Below are 12681 nucleotides of genomic sequence, written 5' to 3' on the forward strand. Positions count from 1 at the left end.
GGAACAAGACCGATTACAAGTCGTCGAGTCTGTTACTGGGCGAACACGAGATGCGCACAGGAAATCGATCAGCCCTCACAATGGCCCAAGGCCAGAGATCGGACTGCTACGATTTACCCCAACAATCATCGTGCCACTCTTCGCAGAGAGGTGATAGACGCCAACGAGCCCGCGCATAGCAATCGAGGTGTAAAAAGGGCGTTGAAGGCAGGAAGCCTGGACGAAAGAGGCTACGAGGTCACCTCGAAGCGGTCTAAGAATCGGGCGCACTTGGGGCGACTACCAGTGCCAACCCCTTATCCCGCGGTGCGTCCGACACACAGAAATTTCCAAGGCGGCCAAGGAGCCTCCCCGCATAGCAATCGGGGTGTGAGGTTACGGATGCAGCATTGATAGCAATCGAGGTGTGAGGCGAAGGATGCAGAAGTGAGAGCCGAGGGATGTAGCAGAGATAGCAATCGGGGTGTGTGATGCAGAAGAGATAGCAATCGAGGTGTGCGGTGGGAAGGGCCCAGCAGCCAGAATGCATGAAGCGACGGATGAAGCAGTGATGACAACCGGGCTGTGAGGAGAGGAGGGATGCAGCCAAGAAAGCAATCAGGGCTCGAGGCAAGGGATGCATCAAGGATAGCAATCATGTTGTGAGGCGAGATTCCAAAGGCTAAACGTGAGAGGCTGCAGGGTCGACTCAGAGAGGTCTATGCATGTGAGAGGCTGAAAGCAAGGTCGACTCGGAGCGGTCTATGCATCGGGCGCGCTTGGGGCGACTACCAGTGCCAACCCCTTATCCCGCGACGCGTCCGACAAAGAGAACGTTCCAAGGCGGCAGAGGAGGTTACCAGCCGAAGGATGCAGTAGCAATAACAGGTATAGTTCCGCGGCGGCCGAGAAGACTCACCGCATAGGAATCGGGATGCGAGGCGAGGGATGCGGCGGGAAGGCCCCGACGGCTAAACGGAAGAGGCTGCAGGGCCGCCTCGGAATGGTCCAAGCATCGGATGCGATTGGGACGACTACCAGTGCCAACCCCTTATCCCGCGATGCGTCCGATACACAGATAGTTCCAAGGCGGCCGAGGAGCCTCACCGCATATCAATCGGGGTGCGAGGCGAGGGATGGGGCGGGAAGGCCCCAACGGCTAGACGGAAGAGGCTTCAGGGCCACCTCGGAATGGTCCAAGCATCGGACGCGCTTGGGGCGACTGCCAGTGCCAACCCCTTATCCCGCGATGCGTCCGATACACAGATGGTTCCAAGGCGGCCGAGGAGCCTCACCGCATAGCAATCGGGGGTGCGAGGCGAGGGATGGGGCGGGAAGGCCCCAACGGCTAGACGGAAGAGGCTTCAGGGCCGCCTAGGAATGGTCCAAGCATCGGACACGCTTGGGGCGACTACCAGTGACAGCCCCCTATCCCGCGATGCGTCCGATACGAAGATGGTTCCAAGGCGGCCGAGGAGCCTCACCGCATAGCAATCGGGGTGCGAGGTGGGGGATGCGGCGAGATGGCCCCAACGGCTAGACGGAAGAGGCCACAGGGCCGCGTCGGAATAGTCCAAGCATCGGACGCGCTTGGGGCGACTACCAGTGACAACCCCTTATCCCGCGATGCGTCCGATACGAAGATAGTTCCAAGGCGGCCGAGGAGCCTCACCGCATAGCAATCGGGGTGCGAGGTGGGGGATGCGGCGAGATGGCCCCAACGGCTAGACGGAAGAGGCTGCAGGGCCGCCTCGGAATAGTCCAAGCATCGGACGCGCTTGGGGCCACTACCAGTGACAACCCCTTATCCCGCAATGCGTCCGATACGAAGATAGTTCCAAGGCGGCCGAAGAGCCTCACCGCATAGCAATCGGGGTGCGAGGTGGGGGATGCGGCGAGATGGCCCCAACGGCTAGACGGAAGAGGCCACAGGGCCGCCTCGGAATAGTCCAAGCATCGGACGCGCTTGGGGCGACTACCAGTGACAACCCCTTATCCCGCGATGCGTTCGATACGAAGATAGTTCCCAGGCGGCCGAGGAGCCTCACCGCATAGCAATCGGGGTGCGAGGCGAGGGATGCGGCGAGATGGCCCCAAAGGCTAGACGGAAGAGGCTGCAGGGCTGCCTCGGAATAGTCCAAGCATCGGACGCGCTTGGGGCGACTACCACTGCCAACCCCTTATCCCGCGATGCGTCCGATACACAGATAGTTCCGAGGCGGCCGAGGAGGTGGGGGATGCAGCGAGATGGCCCCAACGGCTAGACGGAAGAGGCTGCAGGGCCGCCTCGGAATAGTCCAAGCATCGGACGCGCTTGGGGCGACTACCAGTGACAACCCCTTATCCCGCGATGCGTCCGATACACAGATAGTTCCGAGGCGGCCAAGGAGCCTCACCGCATAGCAATCGTGGTGCGAGGTGGGGGATGCGGCGAGATGGCCCCAACGGCTAGACGGAAGAGGCTGCAGGGCCGCCTCGGAATGGTCCAAGCATCGGATGCGCTTGGGGCGACTACCACTGCCAACCCCTTATCCCGCGATGCGTCCGATACACAGATAGTTCCAAGGCGGCCGAGGAGCCTCACAGCATAGCAATCAGGGTGCGAGGCGAGGGATGCGGCGAGAAAGCCCCAACGGCTAGAGGGAAGAGGCTTCAGGTCCGCCTCGGAATGGTCCAAGCATCGGACGCGCTTGGGGCGACTACCAGTGACAACCCCTTATCCCGCGACGCGTCCGATACACAGATAGTTCCAAGGCGGCCGAGGAGCCTCACCGCATAGCAATCGGGGTGCGAGGCGAGGGATGCGGCGAGAAGGACCCAACGGCTACACGGAAGAGGCTTCGGGGCCGCCTCGGAATGGTCCAAGCATCGGACGCGCTTGGGGCGACTACCAGTGACAACCCCTTATCCCGCGACGCGTCCGATACACAGATAGTTCCAAGGCGGCCGAGGAGCCTCACCGCATAGCAATCGGGGTGCGAGGCGAGGGATGCGGCGAGAAGGACCCAACGGCTACACGGAAGAGGCTTCGGGGCCGCCTCGGAATGGTCCAAGCATCGGACGCGCTTGGGGCGACTACCAGTGACAACCCCTTATCCCGCGACGCGTCCGATACACAGATAGTTCCAAGGCGGCCGAGGAGCCTCACCGCATAGCAATCGGGGTGCGAGGCGAGGGATGCGGCGAGAAGGACCCAACGGCTAGACGGAAGAGGCTTCGGGTCCGCCTCGGAATGGTCCAAGCATCGGACGTGCTTGGGGCGACTACCAGTGACAACCCCTTATCCCGCGACGCGTCCGATACACAGATAGTTCCAAGGCGGCCGAGGAGCCTCACCGCATAGCAATCGGGGTGCGAGGCGAGGGATGCGGCGAGAAGGACCCAACGGCTAGACGGAAGAGGCTTCGGGTCCGCCTCGGAATGGTCCAAGCATCGGACGCGCTTGGGGCGACTACCAGTGACAACCCCTTATCCCGCGACGCGTCCGATACACAGATAGTTCCAAGGCGGCCGAGGAGCCTCACCGCATAGCAATCGGGGTGCGAGGCGAGGGATGCGGCGAGAAGGACCCAACGGCTAGACGGAAGAGGCTTCGGGTCCGCCTCGGAATGGTCCAAGCATCGGACGCGCTTGGGGCGACTACCAGTGACAACCCCTTATCCCGCGACGCGTCCGATACACAGATAGTTCCGAGGCGGCCGAGGAGCCTCACCGCATAGCAATCGGGGTGCGAGGCGAAGGATGCGGCGAGAAGGACCCAACGGCTAGACGGAAGAGGCTTCGGGTCCGCCTCGGAATGGTCTAAGCATCGGACGCGCTTGGGGCGACTACCAGTGACAACCCCTTATCCCGCGACGCGTCCGATACACAGATAGTTCCAAGGCGGCCGAGGAGCCTCACCGCATAGCAATCGGGGTGCGAGGCGAGGGATGCGGCGAGAAGGACCCAACGGCTAGACGGAAGAGGCTTCAGGGCCGCCTCGGAATGGTCCAAGCATCGGACGCGCTTGGGGCGACTACCAATGACAACCCCTTATCCCGCGACGCGTCCGATACACAGATAGTTCCGAGGCGGCCGAGGAGCCTCACCGCATAGCAATCGGGGTGCGAGGCGAGGGATGCGGCGAGAAGGACCCAACGGCTAGACGGAAGAGGCTTCAGGGCCGCCTCGGAATGGTCCAAGCATCGGACGCGCTTGGGGCGACTACCAGTGACAACCCCTTATCCCGCGACGCGTCCGATACACAGATAGTTCCGAGGCGGCCGAGGAGCCTCACCGCATAGCAATCGGGGTGCGAGGCGAGGGATGCGGCGAGAAGGACCCAACGGCTAGACGGAAGAGGCTTCAGGGCCGCCTCGGAATGGTCCAAGCATCGGACGCGCTTGGGGCGACTACCGTTGCCAACCCCTTATCCCGCGATGCGTCTGATACACAGATAGTTCCGAGGCGGCCGAGGAGCCTCACCGCATAGCAATCGGGTTGCGAGGCAGATTATTGGGAAGGGAACCCCCTGGGATGCGGCTCAAGCAGTGCCCAAAGGGACTGGAATGCGGAATCACATCGAGAGACCCAAATGCTATACGAGGGCTCAAATCGAATTATCGATTTGGCCACGACATGGACGCATCGGAACGACTACCTTTGCCGAACCACTCGCAATTGCATCCATACCGAAACCAATAGACATTTCCGTTAGAGCCCTCGCATAGCATTCGGGAATCTCGCATGCCCCTCTAAATCGACCAATGCTGGCGCTCAATGAAAATCCGAGCGCTACCACCGTTCGAGCGCCAGCATTGGTCGAGTTAGAGGGGCACGGGGGAGAATGCTCCAGTCAACACCTCCCCTATATAAGTTATTTGTCCGATTCTCGCACAACCGTAGTCTGCCTCGTCGAATCAAACAACGGTCCCAGATTCCGACTTCCGTTCCGTAGAGACCCAAAAGCTAGATGGAGGCTCGCAAGAAAGAGAGTCGGCGCATAGCAATCGGGTTTCTCGAACGTTTAGGGACCGAGCTCACTTGCGGATAGGGCAAAATCCGCCAAGCAACCCAAAAGCTAGACGGGGGCTCGAATCGAATCGCCTAGGCGGCCACAACAACGACGTGTTGGATCGACTACCAGTGCCAAACCATTCAGCAAGACTAGTCTGTGTCGAGGCCGGATAGAGATTCTCAGAGAGCGCCCGCATAGCATTTAGGAGACCTGCCGCGTCCCTCACACTCGACAAATGGTGGTGCACGTTTATAAATCCGAGCGATCCCAACCCTTTCAAGCACCAACATCGGTCGAGATAGAGGGGCACGGAGGGGGCTGCGTGAGACAACACAGTCCCCTATATAAGTTATTTGTCCGATTCTCACACATCCGAAGAATGGTCATCAAATCGGACAACAGCCCAAACTTCCGACTTCCGTCCCAGAAAGCCCAAGAGCTATCTAAAACGTTCATGGCCGGAACTCGATCGCGGCTATACCAGTCCGCCAAGCAACCCAAAAGCTAGACTGGAGCTCTAGTCGAATCACCTCTGTGGCCATTGCAAGGACGTGTTGGAGCGACTACCATTGCCGAACCATTCCGCAGGTCGAGTCCATACCAAGGCCGCATAGAGATTCACGATGAGCTCCTGCATAGCAATCAGGAGACTTGCCGTGTCCATCACAATCGATAAATCCTGGTGCAAGATTTTTGCATCCGAGCGCTCCAACCAGTCGAGCACCAGCATCAATCGACATAAACGGGCACGGGGGGAGGATGCTCGAGAACACTACCTCCCCTATATAAGTTATTTGTCCGATTCTCAAGCAGCCGAAGTCTGGTCATCGAATCGGGTCAAAGACCACAACTTCCGACTTTACCCACAATGCAAGTCATCGAATCGAACATCGGCCCCCGAGTCGGACTCCATGCGTATGTCAGGTCATCGGACCCAAATTCCGCCTTCCTGCGCATGGCGGGCCATCAATATCAACTCGGTCATCGGACCCAAACTCCGCCTTTTTGCGTATGGCACGCCTTCAAATCGGTCATCGGACCCAAATTCCGCCTTCCTGTGCATGGCGGGCCATCAACATCAACTCGGTCATCGGACCCAAATTCCGCCTTTCTGCGCATGGCACGCCATCAACTCGGTCATCGGACCCAAATTCCGCCTTCCTGCGCATGGCAGGTCATCGGACACAAATTCAGACCTCGCCAATATGCCTACGTATCGAATCGGTCATCGGACCCAACTTCCGACTTCATCCATACTGTAGGGTCTTTGAGGTTGGCGCGGTGCGCTCAACCCAGGGAGTCGACCCATCGAAGCATACACCTCCCCTATATAAGCTATTTGTCCGATTCCCACACCTGTGTAGTTTGCACCTCTGACCAGGACATCGACCCCAACTTCCGAACTCGACTGCAACGACGGCACCAGCGCCTTGGTGCGCACCTTGCGACGCACAGTCCCAACATTCGCCTTCCTGCACATGGCAGGTCATCGGACCCAAATTCCGACCTCGCGAGTATGCCTACATATCGAATCGGTCATCGGACCCAACTTCCGACTTCATCCATACCGTAGGGTCTTTGAGGTTGGCGCGGTGCGCTCAACCCGGGGAGTCGACCCAACGAAGCATACACCTCCCCTATATAAGCTATTTGTCCGATTCCCACACCTGTGTAGTTTGCACCTCCGATCAAGACATCGACCCCAACTTCCGAACTCGCCTCCAACGACCGAACCAGCGCCTTGGTGCGCACCTTGCAACGCACAGTGCCAACATTCGCCTTCCTGCACGTGGCAGGTCATCGGACCCAAATTCCGACCTCGCGAGTATGCCTACATATCGAATCGGTCATCGGACCCAACTTCCGACTTCATCCATACCGTAGGGTCTTTGAGGTTGGCGCGGTGCGCTCAACCCGGGGAGTCGACCCAACGAAGCATACACCTCCCCTATATAAGCTATTTGTCCGATTCCCACACCTGTGTAGCTTGCACCTCCGATCAGGACATCGACCCCAACTTCCGAACTCGACTAAAAAGACCGCACCAGCGCCTTGGTGTGCACCTTGCAACGCACAGTGTCAACATTCGCCTTCCTGCACATGGCAGGTCATCGGACCCAAATTCCGACCTCATGAGCATACCTACTAATCGAATTGGTCATCGGACCCAACTTCCGACTTCATCCATACCGTAGGGTCTTTGAGGTTGGCGCGGTGCGCTCAACCTGGGGAGTCGACCCATCGAAGCATACACCTCCCCTATATAAGCTATTTGTCCGATTCCGACACCTGTGTAGTTTGCACCTCCGCTCAGGACATCGACCCCAACTTCCGAACTCGCCTGCAACGACCGAACCAGCGCCTTGGTGCGCACCAAAAGTGCGCACTTTTGGAGGGCACTTTTGTGCGCTCCAAAGGTGCGCACTTTTGGAGGGCACTTTTCTGCGCTCCAAAGGTGCGCACTTTTGGAGGGCACTTTTTGGAGGGCACTTTTCTGCGCTCCAAAGGTGCGCACTTTTGGAGGGCACTTTTTGGAGGGCACTTTTCTGCGCTCCAAAGGTGCGCACTTTTGGAGGGCACTTTTTGGAGGGCACTTTTCTGCGCTCCAAAGGTGCGCACTTTTGGAGGGCACTTTTTGGAGGGCACTTTTCTGCGCTCCAAAGGTGCGCACTTTTGGAGGGCACTTTTTGGAGGGCACTTTTCTGCGCTCCAAAGGTGCGCACTTTTGGAGGGCACTTTTCTGCGCTCCAAAGGTGCGCACTTTTGGAGGGCACTTTTTGGAGGGCACTTTTCTGCGCTCCAAAGGTGCGCACTTTTGGAGGGCACTTTTTGGAGGGCACTTTTCTGCGCTCCAAAGGTGCGCACTTTTGGAGGGCACTTTTTGGAGGGCACTTTTCTGCGCTCCAAAGGTGCGCACTTTTGGAGGGCACTTTTGTGCACTCCAAAGGTGCGCACTTTTGGAGGGCACTTTTCCTGTGCTCCAAAGGTGCACACCTAGGTGAGCACCTTCGACCACACCTTGTAGCACACCAAACTCTGACTTTCGACTTCATCCGCAATGCAGGGTCTTTGAGGTTGGCGCAATGCGCACAACCAGGGGAGTCGACCCATCAAACCCAACACCTCCCCTATATAAGCTATTTGTCTGATTCTCATACATGCGTAGCCTGCAGGAGCAATTAGGACATCGACCCCAACTTTCGGCTTCTAAACGAAAACAAGGTCTTTGAGGTTGGTGTAATGCGAACAACTAGGGGAGTCAACCCATCAAACCCAACACCTCCCCTATATAAGCTATTTGTCTGATTCTCATACATGTGTAGTCTACAGGAGCAATTAGGACATCGACCCCAACTTTTGACTTCTTAACGAAAACAAGGTCTTTGAGGTTGACGTAATGCGCACAACCAGGGGAGTCGACCCATCAAACCCAACACCTCCCCTATATAAGCTATTTGTCCGATTCTCATACATGTGTAGCCTGCAGGAGCCATTAGGACATTGACCCCAACTTTTGACTTCTTAACGAAAACAAGGTCTTTGAGGTTGGCGTAATGCGCACAACCAAGGGAGTTGACCCATCAAACCCAACACCTCCCCTATATAAGCTATTTGTCTGATTCTCATACATGTGTAGCCTGCAACAACGATTAGGACATCCACCCCAACTTCTGAATTCGTCTGCGTTGACCGCACCAAAGGTGCACGCCTTGGTGCTCACCAAAATCCGACTTCCGACTTCTTCTGCTATGCGGGGTCTTTGAGGTTGGCGCAGTGCGCACAACCAGGGGAGTCAACCCACCGAATGCAACACCTCCCCTATATAAGCTATTTGTCTGATTCTCATACATGCGTAGACTGCAGCAATGATTAGGACATCCACCCCAACTTTTGACTTCTTAAACAAGACAGGGTCTTTGAAGTTGGTGCAGTGCACACAACCAGGGGAGTCGACCCATCAAACGCAACACCTCCCCTATATAAAGCTATTTGTCCGATTCTCATACGTGTAGTCTGCAGCAGCGATTAGGACATCGACCCCAACTTCCGAATTCGTTTGCATTGACCGCACCAAAGGTGCACGCCTTGGTGTGCACCCTGGAGTGCACTTTGGTGCTCACCTCGGTGCACACTTTGGTGTGCACCTCGGTGTGCACCAAAGGTGCGCACCTTGGAGCGCACCAAAGGTGTACACTTTGGAGCGCACCACATAGGGTCTTTGAGAGGTTGGCGCAGTGCGCACACCAAGGTGGGTGTTGAGGTGCGTGCCGAGGTGGGTGGGTGCTAGGGTGCGCTCCATGGTGGGTGCCAGGGTGGGTGCGTGCTAGGGTGGATTCCAAAGAGGGTCATAGGGTGGGTGCCAAGGTGGGTTGGTGATATAGTGGGTTCAAAGGTGGGTACTAGGGTGGGTTCCAAGGTGGGTCACAAGTTGGGTGCCAGGATGCGTGGGTGTTAGGTTGGGTGCCAAGGTGGGCTCCTGCGTGGGTGGGTGCTAGGGTGGGTTTCAAGGTGGACGCGAGGGCGGGTGCCAAGGTGGGTAACAAGTTGGGTGTTAGGATGGGTGAGTGCTAGAGTGGGTGCCAAGGTGGGTGGGTGCTAAGGTGGATGCCAAGGTGGTTCACAGGGTGGGTGGGTTCTAGGGTGAGTTCCAAGGTGGGTCACAGGTTCAGTGCTAGGGTGGGTGTCAAGGCGGGTGTCGAGGTGCCTGGGTGCTAGGGTGTGGATGCCAATGTGGGTCATAGGGTGGGTACTAGGGTGGGCTGCAATGTGGGTGCCAAGGTGGGTAACATGCTCGGTGGGTTCTAAATTGGGTGCCAGGGTGGGTGTGCACCCACCTTGCCCGAGGTGGGTGCCAAGGTGCCAGTGTGGGTGGGTGCTAAGGTGGATGCCAAGGTGGGTGAGAAGGTGGGTGATAGGTTGAGTGGTAGGATGGGTGGGTGCCAAGATGGGTCACAGGGTGGGTGCAAGGGTGGGTAGGTGCTAGGGTTGGTGTCAGGGTGGGTGGGTGCTAGGTTGGGTTCCAAGGTGGGTGCGAGGGTGAGTGTCAAGGTGGGTCACAGGTTAGGTGCTAGGATGGGTGAGTGCTAGGGTGCAAAGGTGCCAGGGTGGGTGCTAGGATGGGTCGATGCTAGGGTGAGTGGCAAGGTGGGTCCACAAGTGTCAAGGTGGGTGCCGAGGTGGGTGCCAAGTCGGCGACTGCTATGGTGGATGCCAAGGTGGGTCACGGGGTGGGTGCCAAGTTGCTAGGTTGGGTTCCAAGGTGGGTGCCAACGTGGGTGCTAGGGTGCGTGGGTTAAAGGGTGTGTCACAACGTGGGTGCCAGGATGGGTGCGCACCCACACTGGCCAAGACGGGTGCGGGTGCAAGGTTGGGTTCCAAGCCCGGTCACAGGCTGGGTGCTAGGATGGGTGGGTGCCAAGGTGGGCACCAGGGTGGGTGCACCCACCCTGGCCAAGGTGGGTCACGGGGTGGGTCCTAGGGTGGGTAACGGGGTGGGTACTAAGGTGCGTGCCAAGGTGGGTCATAGGGTGGGTGCCAAGGTGGGCACCAGGGTGGGTGTGCACCAACCCTAGCCAGGGTAGGTCACGGGGTGGGCGTCAAGGAGCCAAGGTGGGTGGCAAGTAGCCAAGTTGCGTGCCAAGGTGGGTGTCGGGGTGGGTGCCAAGGATCCAAGGTGGGTGCCAAGGAACCAAGGTGGGTGTCTGGGTGGGTGCCGAGGTGGGAGCCAGGGTGGGTCCCAAGGTGAGTGCAAAGGTGGGTGCCAGGGTCAAGGTGAGTGCCAATGTGGGTTCCAAGGTGCCAGGGTCAGGGTGAGTGCCAATGTGGGTTCAAAGGTGCTAAGTTGGGTGCGAGGTTGGGTGCGAGGGTGGGTGGGTGCCAAGGTGTGCTAGGTGGAAGCCCGGGTGGGTCGGCATCCCATGGGTGTCGAGTTGGGTGCCTGATGGGTGCTTCTTGTCAAGTTTTAGTCGTCGGGACTCATTTCGAGCCTTAGAGGTCGTTTCTTGTCCGGTTGCCCTGTCTTCGACCTGGGAACCCAATTTTGGTCCTCGGGTCCCATTTTTTTTTGTCTCGCATCCCACTTTTGGCCTGTGGCCTTTTCGGGGTCGATTCTCGTTTTGGGCATCAGAGCATGTTTCTTCTCCTAAAACCCAATATTTGTTTATTAAGTCTCGGAACACATTTTTGTTCTCGTGGACCCATCATGGGTCTTGGAACGCATTTGTGGTCCTTGGGTCCCATTTTGCATCCCGAAACTTGTGTTTTGGTGCTTGATCCCTATTTTGGGTGCCCACCTTGCACCAAGTGCGCACCCGGGGCAAACCGAGCGCCTTGGTGCACCGGGGCAAGATCGAGCGTGCACCCGAGGCGCCCCGAACATGCACCAAGGTGCACTCGGCCCACATGTGAGCGCAGGTCGTTGCGCCCGAGGTGGTGTGTGGGCACCGCGTTGCAGACGGGACACTGCACGCACACGACGCCCCCTCCAGGTGCACGCACGTAGGCCGGGCCGGGTGCACACCCGACGCCCTAGCAAGGTGCGCGCACCCGGGCAGGGCTCACACTTGGCGAACGAGGCGCACTTCGCGAGGGAGGGTGTGCACCTCGACGGGGGTGGGTGGCCGGGGTGGATTCGCACGTGGGTCGCGGTTTGCTAAGTACACACTGCGACAAGCTCATAACGGGTGCGATCATACCAGCGTTAGTGCACCGGATCCCATCAGAACTCCGCAGTTAAGCGCGCTTGGGCCGGAGTAGTACTGGGATGGGTGACCTCCCGGGAAGTCCCGGTGTTGCACCCTTTTTTAGTTTTTCGCCGGGCGTCGCAATGCTATTTGAATAAACCTTTTGCCCGTTTGCGTTCTCGTCGGGGCCGGGCCGGGCCGGGGTGCGCTGCCCGCACTACCGCGCGCGCGGGGGCGACACCGAGCGCGCACCCGAGGCGCCCCGAGCACACAGGCCACGGTGCAACCCGGGCGTTGTGCGCGCACCCCGGTGCGCCCGAGGTGCTGCGCGCGCACCCAGGTGAAATCGGTGTGCACCTCGGCCAGTGCGCGCTCGGTCGAGTCGCGCACGTTGGCCAAGGTGCACGGTGATGTTTCTTACTCTAAGGTTCCGCACCAGACGCCCGGGACAGGTGAGCGAAGCTGGGCGGGGCCGGGTGCGCGGCCGGGGCAGGTGCACGCAGCTGGAGAGAGCTTTGGAGCACACTTCGGAGCGCACCAATGATGCGCTCCATTCAAAAGTTTCCTGAAAAGGCAAAAAAAGTTGAGATTATAGAATTTCCCACTTGAGAGATTGTAAAAAAAAAAAATTTAAAATGAAGGAAACGCGGGTGCCAAGGTGTGCGCAGCCCAGCCAAGGTGTGCGCACCAAGGCGCCCACCCTGGCGAAGGTGCACGCAAGGTGCGCACCCGAGGCAAACCGGACAATTAACCCAACTTTCGACTTCGCGCGCACCTTGGAGCGCACTTCGGAGCGCTCCTTGGTGCGCACCAATCTTGGGCACCTCGGAGTGCACCATGGCGCCCACCAAGGTGCGCACCCGGGGCAAACCGAGCTCCGACTTCGTGCGCACCTTGGAGCGCACGAAAGGTGCGCACCATGGCGCCCACCAAGGTGCGCAGCCCAGCCAAGGCGTGCGCATCAAGGTGCGCACCCTGGCGAAGGTGCGCACCCGGGGCAAACCGAGCTCCGACTTCGTGCGC

General features: G+C 58.6%; 1 non-coding gene across 1 annotated transcript; it reads left to right on the top strand.

The window, feature by feature from the left end:
• Positions 1 to 11656: 11656 nt before the first annotated feature.
• On the top strand, positions 11657 to 11775 carry LOC131862655 (5S ribosomal RNA). The gene has a single exon (XR_009361594.1). It is a non-coding gene; the product is annotated as a 5S ribosomal RNA (ribosomal RNA).
• The last annotated feature ends 906 nt before the right edge of the window (positions 11776 to 12681 follow it).

This window comes from Cryptomeria japonica, unplaced genomic scaffold, assembly GCF_030272615.1.
Source record: "Cryptomeria japonica unplaced genomic scaffold, Sugi_1.0 HiC_scaffold_50, whole genome shotgun sequence".
Taxonomy (NCBI): Eukaryota; Viridiplantae; Streptophyta; class Pinopsida; order Cupressales; family Cupressaceae; genus Cryptomeria; species Cryptomeria japonica.